Consider the following 13558-nt stretch of genomic DNA (forward strand, 5'->3'; position numbering starts at 1 on the left):
ACGAAAAATACACTTTAAACTACCTCAACGGGCGTGTATCCCTTCAGTCATGTACAACCTAGCCCACAAAACAGACTGACTTTTGGGTGTTTTTGAAGCTTTTGGGGATCTGACCAAAAATTGTTTTTTTTTGTACATGACTAAAGGGATACACTCCCGTTGATGTAGTTTAAATTATATTTTTCATAAAAAACTAAAGGAATAAATGCAAATCTGACATCTTGCGCATACGTATTGACTATGGGTATGTTGGTCTGACTTGGTAGTCTCATCTGACAGAAAAACAGCATGCTCCAGTCCTGATATAGCGCAACCTTCTGCCAGTGGGGAGAGTCTAAGGGTGTTTTCACACACGCAGGTTTAAGTTGATCTAAATTTAGAATGACCTAAATTTGGTCACGTTTGGGTCAGTGTGAAAGTCCAATTGGACTCTACTGCCTAGTGCGGCCTGAAATAATGGTCTTGGTTCAGCTCCAGCCAAACTGTGGTGAACAGTAGTTGATGTCTAAAAAAAAAATTGTACTCTGGTGCAACCCAACTGCCAAAGGAACTCACCAAGTTTGTGCTAAAAGGAAATATTACAGGCACGAATTACCTTGTCAGTAATTGTTAAAGATAATTGTTACATGTTAAAGAGCATTAATCTTCACCTTCTCCTGAATGGGGCAGATATTTCCCTTCGGCGTCCCCAGTGCATCAGCATATTTTCAAGCCATAGAAGGCTTCAAACACTAACACTTGCCAATAGCTGTAGATGCAGACCATATAGAAAAAAGGGGAGAGCAACTACTCCTTTTTACAGCTATTGGCAGCGCTTCCAGTTTCCAATCAGTTGTCATGGAAACATAACATTCTCCAAGTACTTCTAGATTTGGTCCCAAATTAGAAAAAAAAGTTGGTCTGAAAGCAATCGTAATGACTGGAAAAATGAAACAATGTTTCATTTTAACATTCAGAGATGCCCTAGAGTGTACACTAAACATATATATATATATATATATATATATATATATATATATATATATATATATATATATATATATATATATATATATATATATATATATATATAAAAACAACTAAAAATACTTGTGTCCAGGGTGAGAAGGGTCAGCAGCAATCTTAGCTGCTTGCCTCTGGGTTCTGATATTTCTGAACTAAAAATAGGTTTTACACACATTAAATAGCTTAGAAAAGGAGCGTACAAACACACATTGGTATTATAAGAATATTCAATATCTATATTAGAAATTTGTGTACACCCATCGTATTTTTAGTAAAAGTAACCAAAGTTTGCTTTACGCAATTTATATGAAGGAATTGCAACTCCAAGATCACAAGATGAAACAATGCATGATATTGACTTCCTTATCATTATCATTTCTTAACTAATGTTTGTTTAGAAAAGAAAGAAAGTCTCTGCAAAGACAGTAAAGTTAATAAAATTACACCAACTTAAAAAATGTGACAGTATGTCCAGAAATAGTTAAGGTATACCAAACAATATCTTGACAGAATCATTATGCCTAACCTGGAAGTATTGCAAATCTTGAAACTAAGATAATTAAATGTGGAGCAGAGTGATCAACAGACCTCCATTATGCCTTTAGACAAGAAATGACAGAAATCCATGAAGCAGATTCCATCTTACTAGGTTTCATAGTCTAATGAAGCCTATAAATACGACATAATTTAACCGACCTTTTTGTTTTTAACTTGACTTAACAATGAAATGTAACTATTGTAAGCCAGATGACAGGTCTTTCTTTATGAGACAACTTGAAAACTATTTTCTTTAATACTTCAAAGTAAGAGTCTCAAATTTTGGCAACACTTTGCTTTAACAAAACAAGGTGGTCCGTTTTATTGCAACATCTCAGATCACAAGACATTAGATCCTCCATTTCATACGGTGTCCACCAAAACATTATAGAATTACATGTGCTGTGTAACTTTGCGAACACACATAGCACTTCACTTCTGGCTTGCATGAAGTGTCTGGTACAGTTTGCATGGCCCTGGCCTCATTGTTTCCAAAACTAATCTCTTAAAGAATTTTCTCTTGTTGAAGACTAAAGAAATAAAGTTATAATTTAATAGATGGATAAGAAATCAACCCTAGAGAGACAAAGAGAGCTTTTTATGAATTAGTAAAAAAAAAAAAAGTGGAAAATCTTTTGTCTGAAACTTGTCCAGGTCTAGTGTGAAGGAGGGCATATTGTTTCAGTAGAATACGACTGACTACAGATTAGGCATCAATACATAATTCTTCCTGACAGCTGGTTAAGTGCTGCTGAATTAAATAAACTTTTAGGGGGGAAAAACCAAATAGGTCACAGCAACTAAATATAGTACTAATAAGTACTGAATGACCCCCATCCCCCACAAAAAATAAATAAATAATCTGTATTTCCTCTGCCACAGGGTTGACTCTTGGAAAGCAGAGAAATCCAAGGCATCAATCCTTCATATGATGAAACCTCCCCACAATGCCCTGCAGCATGTAAAAGCGCTCTGTGTTAAATTTATGTTTGCCTGACCTCCTCTGACGGAGATGATGGGATTATTTACTGCCATGGTGCCTGTATGCTACTAAGATGCAAAAGTGATGGACTTCTCTTCCAGATAATTATGGATATGATGGACACTTTCTGCTCCTAAGGGCAGCTAGGTCTGAGAGAGCACAGACAATCTTGGAAGGGTTGCAAAAGTCACAGAAGAACCACATACTGCATAATCACAGTTGGCAGCTGTTTAAAATTGGCTTACTGGGAGTTTCATAGTTTATACAGAACAACCTCTTTGAGGTTTGTAACCAAAACTACTCTGACTTTTCACAGTATTTGGTTTATTATCTCTCATTTTGCTTTTTCTAAATACGGTTCTTTGAATAAATTAATTTGATTATTTCATTAATCTAGCAAAGAAAGAACAAGTGTGCTACATAGTGATAATTCCATAAAAACATCCATATTTCAAAGACTGCTGTTTAGAAAGCTAACCAAATAAAGCTAGAACTTAGTGAGACCCAGGGTTTAGTATTTGGGATCATGCTGTGAACCTGCAAATATTAGAGTTATGGTAAAAGTACTTTATGATCTCCATTGTGAGCAGCAGCAATAAAAGAACGCTCACAAAATGAAGAATATAGGTTACACAGTTATCAGAAGGTCACTGGTATTTTCAATGTGTTTTAGAATTGGAGTTATCAGCTAAGAGGGATCAGAGCAGATGTATGAGTAAACCATCCTGGTCTAAGTGCTTTTTCTATCTCTTAATTAGTTTACAGTAACAACTTGATAGTGTGAGCAGTGATCCCCTATCAGGCACGCATGGTGGGTTGATCCGTAGTTTAAACGGACTCCCACGCTTGCTGGCAAACATATCTTACAGTGATTAAAAAATGTCACCGCTAGATCTCCTGAGTAAAGGCGAGTAGTCTGCCAGGCCGCCTCACTATACATTCCTCTGAGTGGATCGGGTGTGTTCAGGAAGCCTTATCAGGCTCTGCAGCTTGGCGCCAACTAAATGAGAAACCTATTGCAAACTTAGAGTTATTGGTTAAGCAATGAAGTAGAAATAGTAGAGCAGCTTTCATCACTTGCCTACATGCATGTCTGCGAGCCCACTGTTATCAACTCTGTACACATCAGCCTTGTACGCCTCTCACTCTGGATCAGACTTTCTCACTATAACAACAAAAGTGGCTGAAAATAAGATGTTATATATGGGCTCCAGCGCTTTGTACAGTTATAAATTAAAATGTAATAAATAATAACCATTACCATCCACATTTTTTTTTTATTTTCAGTTTTAAGTGAGGCTGACTGCAGTACAATGTGCAGCACATCTGCAAAGTATGTATTCACAGCTTGCACTTTTTTCACATGTAATTAAATTACAGCCTTATTCCAAATGGTATAAAAATGAATCTCTCTCTTCAACATGTATACATGCAATTAAACTACAGCTAAAACAATCAGAATAATTGTGATTAATCAATTATTGAAATAATGGTCAACTAATTTAGTAATCAATTAATTGGAGTTAGCTCCATAATTATATGTTAACTTGAGTTTAGAGACTCTAAAACATGACTTTAGCTGAAAGAGCGACCCACTTAGATAAGTAATTAAACCAAAATTGTAAAAACAAAAAAAAAATGTAATATTTCTCAGTTAAGTTAAAAAACTTTTTCGTCCGTCAATATGCTCTATCCAGAACTCCTTAAGTGAAAAAGTTTCACTCGGTTTAATTTCGCAAAAAAATCTTCTTTAACTAACCTTTGGCTATCTGAATAATCAAAGAAAAAAAATCGACAGATTAAAATAATCATTAGTTGCAGCCCTATATTAAAAATAATGTCAACCTTTTTTTTTAAATCTATTTGAAACGGAAAACCAAAAAATTGAAATGACCCCTTGTAAATTACCCTGAAATTAAATGTAGTCCGAATGTCACATTTATAGGAAACATGCACACCTGCCCACAATGTTTCTTTGCACCAAGCATCTACTCAAAAGAATTGTCTTTAGAACTCAAAGAGAGAATTGAGACTCAAATATAGGTGAGAATGCAAAACATCCATGCTGCTTGAAATTCCCAATAAGCACTAACATTGGTAAACAGAATAAGATTGAAACTACCAGGAATCCTCCTTAACAGGAACTAAGAGGAAATAACAGGGATGTACAGAGGAATCCTGGCTGAAAAGCTAGGGCAATGGTTCATTTTTTAGTGGTACAAAAACCTAACAGAAACAGCCAAGATCTAAAAGGAGAGGCTCAAGAACCACACTAATTGCCCTACAATGGAAAACCAGAGTCCAGAATTTAGTCAGATCTAACATCTTTGGAGAAATCGGAAAACGGTTATGCAGACAAATTCCATCTAACATGATGCAGATTGAGATGTACTGGAAAGAAGGATATGACAATTGCTTACTTACCTACAATCTCAAATCAGTTTTTTTATCTGAAAGTAACTGACCATAATATAGGAGCAAAGACAAACATGCAAGAAACGGCACCATTCATAACCAAACTGAGTGCTACAAACTGAAGCACTGGAAACACAGTTTTAATGGCCCTCTAAGCCCTTGTGAGGAAGCCATAGACCCAAAATATAATTAAAAAGGTCTTACTTTGGCTAATAGATTAAGACCGGCAGCAAGCTCTGCTGTTGATTACATTTTTAGCATCTATCCTCCTCTCTCCTTTACACCTGGAGTCTAAGTTACAGAAATCCCAGGGCATTTCATGGTTCTCGCTGAGGCCTGCAAGCTGCTGCCTGATGATCCCATGAGCATACACATTTTAAATTGCCTGAATGAGGAGGCTAGAGGAAATAGATGCCTCTGGCTAAATGTGCCCCTACTGACAACAGAGTGCCCCAAACTAACTTATCAGGTTACCTCTCACAAACAACATGTTGACCTTGTGCATAGTTTTTAGTTTTTTTTGGGTGAAAACTAAGGGCATGTCAGCGAATAAAAGCTGCTAAGTCAATATTTGATTTTCCTTTTCTGCCTAAATTCCATTTTTAAATATGGATTTATGTTAAGTTTTACACTTTTGCATAGAAGATTTTTTGACTTCTGGAAGTAAAACTAAGTAATAGTAAAAGGAAAAGTCCAGTCCTGTTCTTAAAATGAAGAGCTTTACAGCACCCCACCACAAAACGATTGCTTTGGTATTTACACACCTTCAACTGCGCTACCCCATAACACTTTTCTTTTTAAGGTTTACAATACAACGGAACCCCAAATAAAGTAAAAAAACTTCATCAGCACTTCATCATGGAGAGTGGGGCCTAGTGGTTAGGGCTTAGAGCTTGGAATCCTGAGGTTCTGAATTCGAACCCCACTCAAAACAAACTGCCACTCTGGGTCTCTGAGCATGACCCCAAACCCACATACAGTAGCTACCACACAATGGCAGCCCACTGCTCCCCAAAATCTAGATGTAAATTTTTCCAATGTGAGATCAATAGAGATCAAATATTATTAATTATTCAAAAAAAAAAAATGAGAATAGGATCAAGACAGAGCTCACAAAAGACTGAATTTGGGCAGGACATTTGCTCTGTGGCAAGATCTCAAATAAAAGCAAGGATGCAAAACTTGATGGGATGCAATACAGACCTATTAAATGGTAAATGGCATGTACTTATATAGCGCCTTTATTCAAGTCAGAAGATTTGACCAAAGCGCTTTACACTACATTCATTCACCCATTCAAGCACACACACATACACACACACACACACACACTGATGGTGGCAAGCTACATTGTAGCCACAGCTGCCTTGGGGCTCATTTACAGAAGCGGGGCTACCATACACTGGCGCCACCGGGCCCTCTGACCACCATAAGTAGACAAAGCAGGTGAAGTGTCTTGCCCAAGGACACAACAACACTGAAAGTCAGAGTCGGGGCTTGAACCGTCAATCCTTCGATTTCAGGACAAACTCCCACATCCAACGCCACTGTTGCCCTATTAAAGGAGTTGTAAGCATAACATCTGCTAACCTCTGTTAACATTATCCTAAAATTTAAACTTTTGTGAATGATACATCCAGGCTTGTAAACATTGGGTTAATTTGAAGAGGTTAATTCCTTTAATTGTATGGAAAATTTAGCAGCTCTAACAACCAGCACAATAACAATAACACTCTTTCAGCACCACATGAGGAGGCACCTCACTATTGCCCACTTCTATTCAATTCTAATTTATTTTTAATTGGTATTTTTTTAAGTAGAAATATATATATATTGTTCTTTGCTTTTTCGGAGCAATGAAGATTTTATTGATCTTTGCGTAATGCATAAATCATATTAGATCAGGAAGTGTTTGCTTTACGATGAAAAGCTTGTAGGTGTAAAACCCTTCCTTTATTGTACATTTTGTTAGCTTGTCTGTCTACTATTTTAACTAATATGATGTGTTGAACTAGAACTGCTATTTCCACACCTTTTGTGAGACACTTTTGTATAAAATAGGATATTCATTGATAAGAAATTTTCTGCCCAACAGCATTGATGAACTGCACGACAGCATTCTATATCCAGCAATTGTATCTAGGCAAGAACTGTCAGTCTGGTAGTCAATCAAAACTGTAAACTTTTTATGAATTGCAACATAACAAAACCTTTTTGTGTAAAACTATCACATACATTAATGACTAAAATACGATTAAAACTGATAATAGTTTTCGTCCAGAAGACTAAATCTAAGATGGTTGTCAAAAACAACACTGCTATGGGAAAAGATTTTTGTGCCCGAGGGTGGAAATACGTCACCAATCTGACAATGAACAAAACAGCTTTAATCATAATTAAAGATTAAATCTTACACAACAAAATCTTAAACAATTAAAAATATTATATTTTGAAATATTGTAATTTTATAATTTAATTTTTATTTGTTTCAAGGTCATTGGGTGAGTTGAACGGCCCCCTTGCGCCCTCTATTGGCCAGCCGCCACTGATAGATTTTATGGTCACCTGTTTCCTGAGCCACAAATAGAAAATATGCTAGACTGACGTTTCTTTAAAAAGACTTTAGAACTAGGCACGTAAAAATCTATTAATTGTAATAGAGATCTTTTTCTTTTCTTTTGACATGTTTTTCTGTGCAGAAATGAAAAAAAAAACTAATCTTATACAGCCTCAAAGAAAAATTTAAGTGACAGGATTTGACCTGAGTTAGTAAAGCTAAGGCATTGACATTTTTGACATGTCAAACGAAACTGTTGGAAAAAGCAAGAAGAAACCCCCTAACTGTTTTCTACATTACAGCATCCAAGGCTGTGTAAAAGTATGTGAAAATGTTTTATAATGCTTAAAAGCTTAGACCTTTAGGTGTTTTACAGTGTTCACAGAAAACATGCCTACAGTGGGTTACATTTGCCACAATTAAACACTGCAGTGCAGCAAAAATTACTCAAAAGGCAGCAAGCACCCTGCTGATCAGTATAGTGTTCGTAAGAATTATTTATAAAACGTTTAGCCCTAAAAGAAAGAAAAAAAAAACAGTCCATCCTCACAATATTTTTAGAGCCATTTTTTGTTGCCATTACCACAAAGAACCATCTGTTTTCAGCAGCCCTTCTTTAATGAAATATGTTGAACATTTAACAGAAAATCAACTAGTAAAATAATGACTTTGCAGCAGTTGTAACCACAAAGTTACACAATTAGTGGTGGTCAATCTTTAGTTGATAAAAACAAAAATGTGGGTCTTGGATGAGTCTCCTTTTTCTGTTACAGCAGATAAATGCAATGTTATCAAGAAGCCTAAAAAGTAAAAAAAAAATGATAAAAGAGAAATGTAAGAAGAACAAAGGTGTTTTTTCATCTCAAGAAAAAATATTATCCTTTTACTTAAGCCTTGAGAATGATGTGTGCCTTGAGAAGAAGTTTTTTTTCTTGTTTTTCCTTTACCTTACACCTATACAAGGGATCAGCAATGTGTCTGTGATTAAAGCTGAAGTGCTGTGTGAGATGTACCTTTATTTTAATGATGAAGTGTTATATTTTCATAGTCCATGTCAGTAAAAGCATGGTCTCTAAAAAAAAAAAAATATATTAAGAATTAAATGCTTTAGTAAAGGTTTAAAGGTTTTGCAGAAATAAAATCTGTGTGTGGGAAAAGTGATTTTGATCTTACCAATTAAAATTAAAATTCTGTTAAGTTTTCCTTAAGGTGAAAAAAATGGTTTGCAACATATGAGCCAATGTACCATCAAACGAATAAAACTTGCTAATTTTAGCCTGACATTAACTAACACTTTTATAATTAATTGCCATGCTTCATTTATTTAATCTCATTTTGCTTTATTTAGACATCTATGGTGGCATATTAAGTTCAAGACTAAGTAACAGTGCATAGAACAGATTTCACCGTACACAGTAGGTTAAATCATTAGACTTCTCTTGTGGAACATGTAAAATCCATTTCCTAAAACACATCAAGGGAATTTTCAAATCTTAAACTATTTGTCAGCTTGGGTGGAGGTTTGAACGACCCAAATGCAGAGACTGGTGCTGTCTTGCAAAATGTCATTAACCAAAAAGGGGCAACAGAAGTGAAAATCAAAAAACATAAATCTTCAGAATCAACAAAAATACAGAAAAACCAATAAATCACTTGAAGGGGATAAAATCACAACAAACCAGCAATAGTGAGTGAGCAGAAGGTGCATATATGGGAGAGAGAAACAAAGACCAGGCTAATCAGCAGATTGGAAGCAGGTCTGAATAGAGGAGTCTAGAGGGGAAGTAGAAGGAGACTGACACAAGAGGGTGACAGAAGAGGGGCAAACAAGAAATACCTAAGAACACAAATACAAATAAAAAAATAACTAGAATAACACAAAATAGAAATACAACCAAAGAAATTTTTTTTTTAAAACTCAAAGATAAGACAAAAAACCATGACACTATTCAAATTTAAAAGGGACAATGAGAAAGCATACTTGCTGAACAAAAAACATAGAGAAAATAATTTTTCAAAAACTTCTCATTTTTGATAATATTCATTTGTGTTTTTTTTGGATTGTAAAAGCGATGAATAAAAGGTTGCCTATGAACCAGTCTGGTTGTGGTGAAAAAAGGCCAGGTTTGATGGCCTAAAGTGTGCATATTCTGTGTCCTCTAACAGTATAAGGCAGGGGTGCTCATGTCCAGCCCTTAAGAGCTACCATCCTGTAAGTTTTAGATGCATCTCTTCTCTAACACACCTGAATTGAAAGGCACAATCCCCTCATTTAGCTCAGCAGAGGCATGGTAACGAGCCAATCATTTGATTCAGGTGTGTTAAAAATGGGGTGCATCAAAAAGTCGCAGGATAGTAGATCTTGAGGACTGGATTGGAGTACCCCTGGTATAAGGGGTTACTACTTTGGAAGCAAATGGACAAATGCAAACCAGAAAAACCCAATAGAAATCTCTGATAAACTCCTACTGTTGCTGCCATTCAAAATGGCTCTTCCCAGTCAAACGGCAGCCTAATGGCAGCCCACTTTGCCCAAATCTGGTGTGACCCCCTCCTTCTCCTTGGTGTGCTTTTCGCTGAATTACAGGGTCTGTTCAGGACATGGTGCTTCTCTTTAGATCTTAATGTCCACAAATCATGACAGAAAGAATATCATAGTACAAAGGTTAATGTTTAAAAGGGAATTGTAGGGGACCAGCAAAGAGCCCATCAAAGAAAGTGGGGAAATTTGAATGGCTACTACTGTATAGAGCTTAACATGTAATGGAAATGTAGTGTTTACCAATAATTTAACCTTTATATGACTGGATCTAATTCAGATTTCTTGAAGTGGAACCTCAAGATATATAGGTTCATCCTTGAGGTGGAACCTATATATATATATATATATATATATATATATATATATATATATATATATATATATATATATATATATATATTTATTTTAAGCTTGTCCCGATCCGATCCACGTATCGGATCGGGACGCCGATATTGGCAAAAAAATGCGTATCGGCAAAGCATGTAAAATGCCGATCCAGACTGCCGATCCAGCTTTTAAAAAAAAATCTGGTCCGTATTTTCCAGTTTCGCCGATTGAAACGATCCATTCCACTATTTTGGGCCAGTGTTTCCCTGTTTTGCATTTTTATTAAAACTTACAGTAATATAGCACCTTTAACTGTTTACGGTTTTACTGTTCACTGTGCAATTTCAGATTGCTATTCGGAATTTTGTCCAGTTTGTGTTTATCTCTTAATAAACAGGTAAGTTTGTTGTTACCAAGCATTGTGTTTTATTCAATCTCACCTAATTTAGCTGGCTAGATGTTATCAAGAGTACTAAAACCCTTTTCAACATGAGTCTTACAACTAAGGCTAAATACTTTAACTTAAACTTAAATACATGCTCGGATAGGCTGGTATCGGCCAGTATCGGTATCGGATCGGAAGTCCAAAAACAATATCGGTATCGGATCGGAAGTGCAAAAACCTGGATCGGGACATCTCTAATTTATTTTATTTTTTTTTTTACACTACTTATGATTCCATTAGAAATGTTGCAACCATCAAATGCTTGGAGGTTGAACTACATCCAGTTGTGAAAACAGAAGTGTTTGCTCTGTATCCTGATTAGATTTTGGCAAAAAAGCTCCATAAAAGATTCCATATTTAAAGGCAGGAAAGAGAATTATGTGGTGCAAGATATGTCCAATGGCTGTTTGAGTATTTCTGAATGGTGAGCCATCCTATGCAAAAGTTCTCTACACTGGTAACGCCTCAGCCGGTAATTTTGTAATTCAGCTAGAGAGGCAGCAAAGTGCCAAGATGGACCTAGTCAACAGGAAATGTACAGTCGAAAGTCAGTTTTCGACTGAACATGTTTTATAATTTAAAAAATACAGTATTTACTACAGATTTAAATGTAATTTACCAGTCTAGTAGAGGTTTTGTTACCAAGGCTCCATTTTCAGAGCATTCAGGACATGCCATCTGTGAAAAGAATCTCCTTAACATACACTTAGGTAGCTAATTTCTCTTTCACTTTCTCTTCTCTTTCCAGTTACAATGAAAAAGGGCTTTCTTTTCCGAGTAGGTTTGTCAGGATTCTTTTCTGCCATTGATGCTCCAGTTTAGACTAAAGATCGAACAAATAGCTTAACAAAGCTGTAGTAGCAAAAAAGCAGTACTTCTTTACTTCTTTACTTCAGGAGTACTTCTTTATGCTTTGTCGTATGGGCGGAGTGCTAGACAAAAAACGTATGAATTACGCTTGGAGCCTATGAAAATAACATCATGGTGGCATGCATGCAAAATGTTTGATTGACAAACAAGTAGCCAATCCACTTTAGACAGTAGGCAAAGTAGATTGGATAATGCTTTGTAGGCACTGCTATGGCCAGAGTTTATGGATTTTATTTTTTGGGGGGGAACCATAAGTGCAAGAATGCCAGTCATCAATTAAGTAATTTAAGAATAATCTAGACACTTAATTTCTGAGAAAAATCCTCTTTCATACCTTCAATGTACTGTAGGATGTCAATAAATAAAATATGGACCAGGTTACTACATACATGCTGAGGTTACACATAATACAAAATGTGGAAATTATTTGTAATATAATTTCTGAAAGAAGTCCAAAAATGTTGGATGATGAATAGAGAATATTTTGAGAGTGTAACAAAAGTTGTGGTTATTCGGCATATAAGAGACAGTATCAACTGTGGGTCAAACCAAATCTCACATTCAATATTTACTACACACTATATTATGTGATTCTACATGGCCGCAGGAGTTGATGTTGACTCAGAATTTACAGGTGGCAATTCTCTCCACCAAACAGGAAGATATACTAGCAGGGTAGATCATTAACCAGAAAGCAGCAACTAATGAAGGGGAAAATTAGCAAAAGGGCAAACAACACATCCATTTTTATACATTTCCTCTCTTGTGCCTGCTCTCAGGGCTTTTCTGCTTGCAAACACCACCTGCTAAAGTTATCTGGGTCACCTATCTGCTACCACAAGAGGGAAGTTGTCAAAACCAAAGGGGAAAAATAAAAAAAGTATCTCCTACAGTAAAGTTGGGATTTACAATTGATAATAAAGTGACCTAAATGTAGAGAGTAATTCAGACCTTTCTATCATGACTATTTCTGGAAAGACCAGAGTACATATACAAGTGCATTTATCACTTGACTTTGCGAATAAATCAGGCAATACATTTTTGCATTGTTCCATAATTGGTTACCAATTGGCTAGCCTCTATTATTCCTCCACCTTATGCTTTCTTAAACCTCCTGAGTAGACGTAGAACATTACTCAGGTATAAATGTTATGGCTTTCTGACCCAGTAATTCAAAATAATAGTAAATTGTCAACTGGAATCCCATGTTTTATAGTCTAAGAGTCACAATTACTAAAAATCTATGCTTTGTGGCCTTTCTAGATCCCAGGTCAAACCTCAAAACCCACCTACCCTTAGGCCCAAGAGTGTCACTCACCACTTGCATACAGGATGAGCTGCCTCCAAGCTAACAATTGATATCCTATATGTCATTGCAATGCCATGCCTTACAAATAAAATTATACTCCAGTCAAATGGTTCAGTGTTTATTTCCCCATTTAGACATAAGGAAGGAAGTGATAGTGCACTAAGCTTGCTAATAACTTAGTTATTACCATATTACTGCATGTAAATATTCCTATTAGACTAAAGTTTGAGAACAAGAATTATTTACCAATGCAAGAGGTAGCCTTTTACTTTAAAAAATGTAAAGAAAAAGAAATGATACATAAGATGATTATCAAGACAGGTTAAGAGTAAGTCGATTACTTTTAATCTGTTCTTTTTACATACTCTTCAACTTTCAATACTTGCATGCATATGTAAGATATAAATCCATATGCAAGAACATTAGTTTTACATACCTGAGCTCTGATTATTAAACCTAGTTATATTAAATTAACATATTCAAATCTGGGAAGGCACTGTAACAAATTTAGGCCAGTTGGTCACAAGCCATACTGTATTGAATGTAACACTGCACCCTTGAGTCCTGCT

General features: G+C 35.8%; 1 protein-coding gene across 1 annotated transcript in view; it reads right to left on the reverse strand.

The window, feature by feature from the left end:
• fstl4 (follistatin-like 4) overlaps window positions 1-13558 on the reverse strand; it is a 249648-nt gene that overhangs the window by 97884 nt on the left and 138206 nt on the right. The gene's annotated exons all lie outside the window — the stretch shown is intronic.

Source organism: Cyprinodon tularosa, unplaced genomic scaffold, assembly GCF_016077235.1.
Source record: "Cyprinodon tularosa strain WSP-4 unplaced genomic scaffold, ASM1607723v1 ctg617, whole genome shotgun sequence".
Lineage (NCBI taxonomy): Eukaryota > Metazoa > Chordata > Actinopteri > Cyprinodontiformes > Cyprinodontidae > Cyprinodon > Cyprinodon tularosa.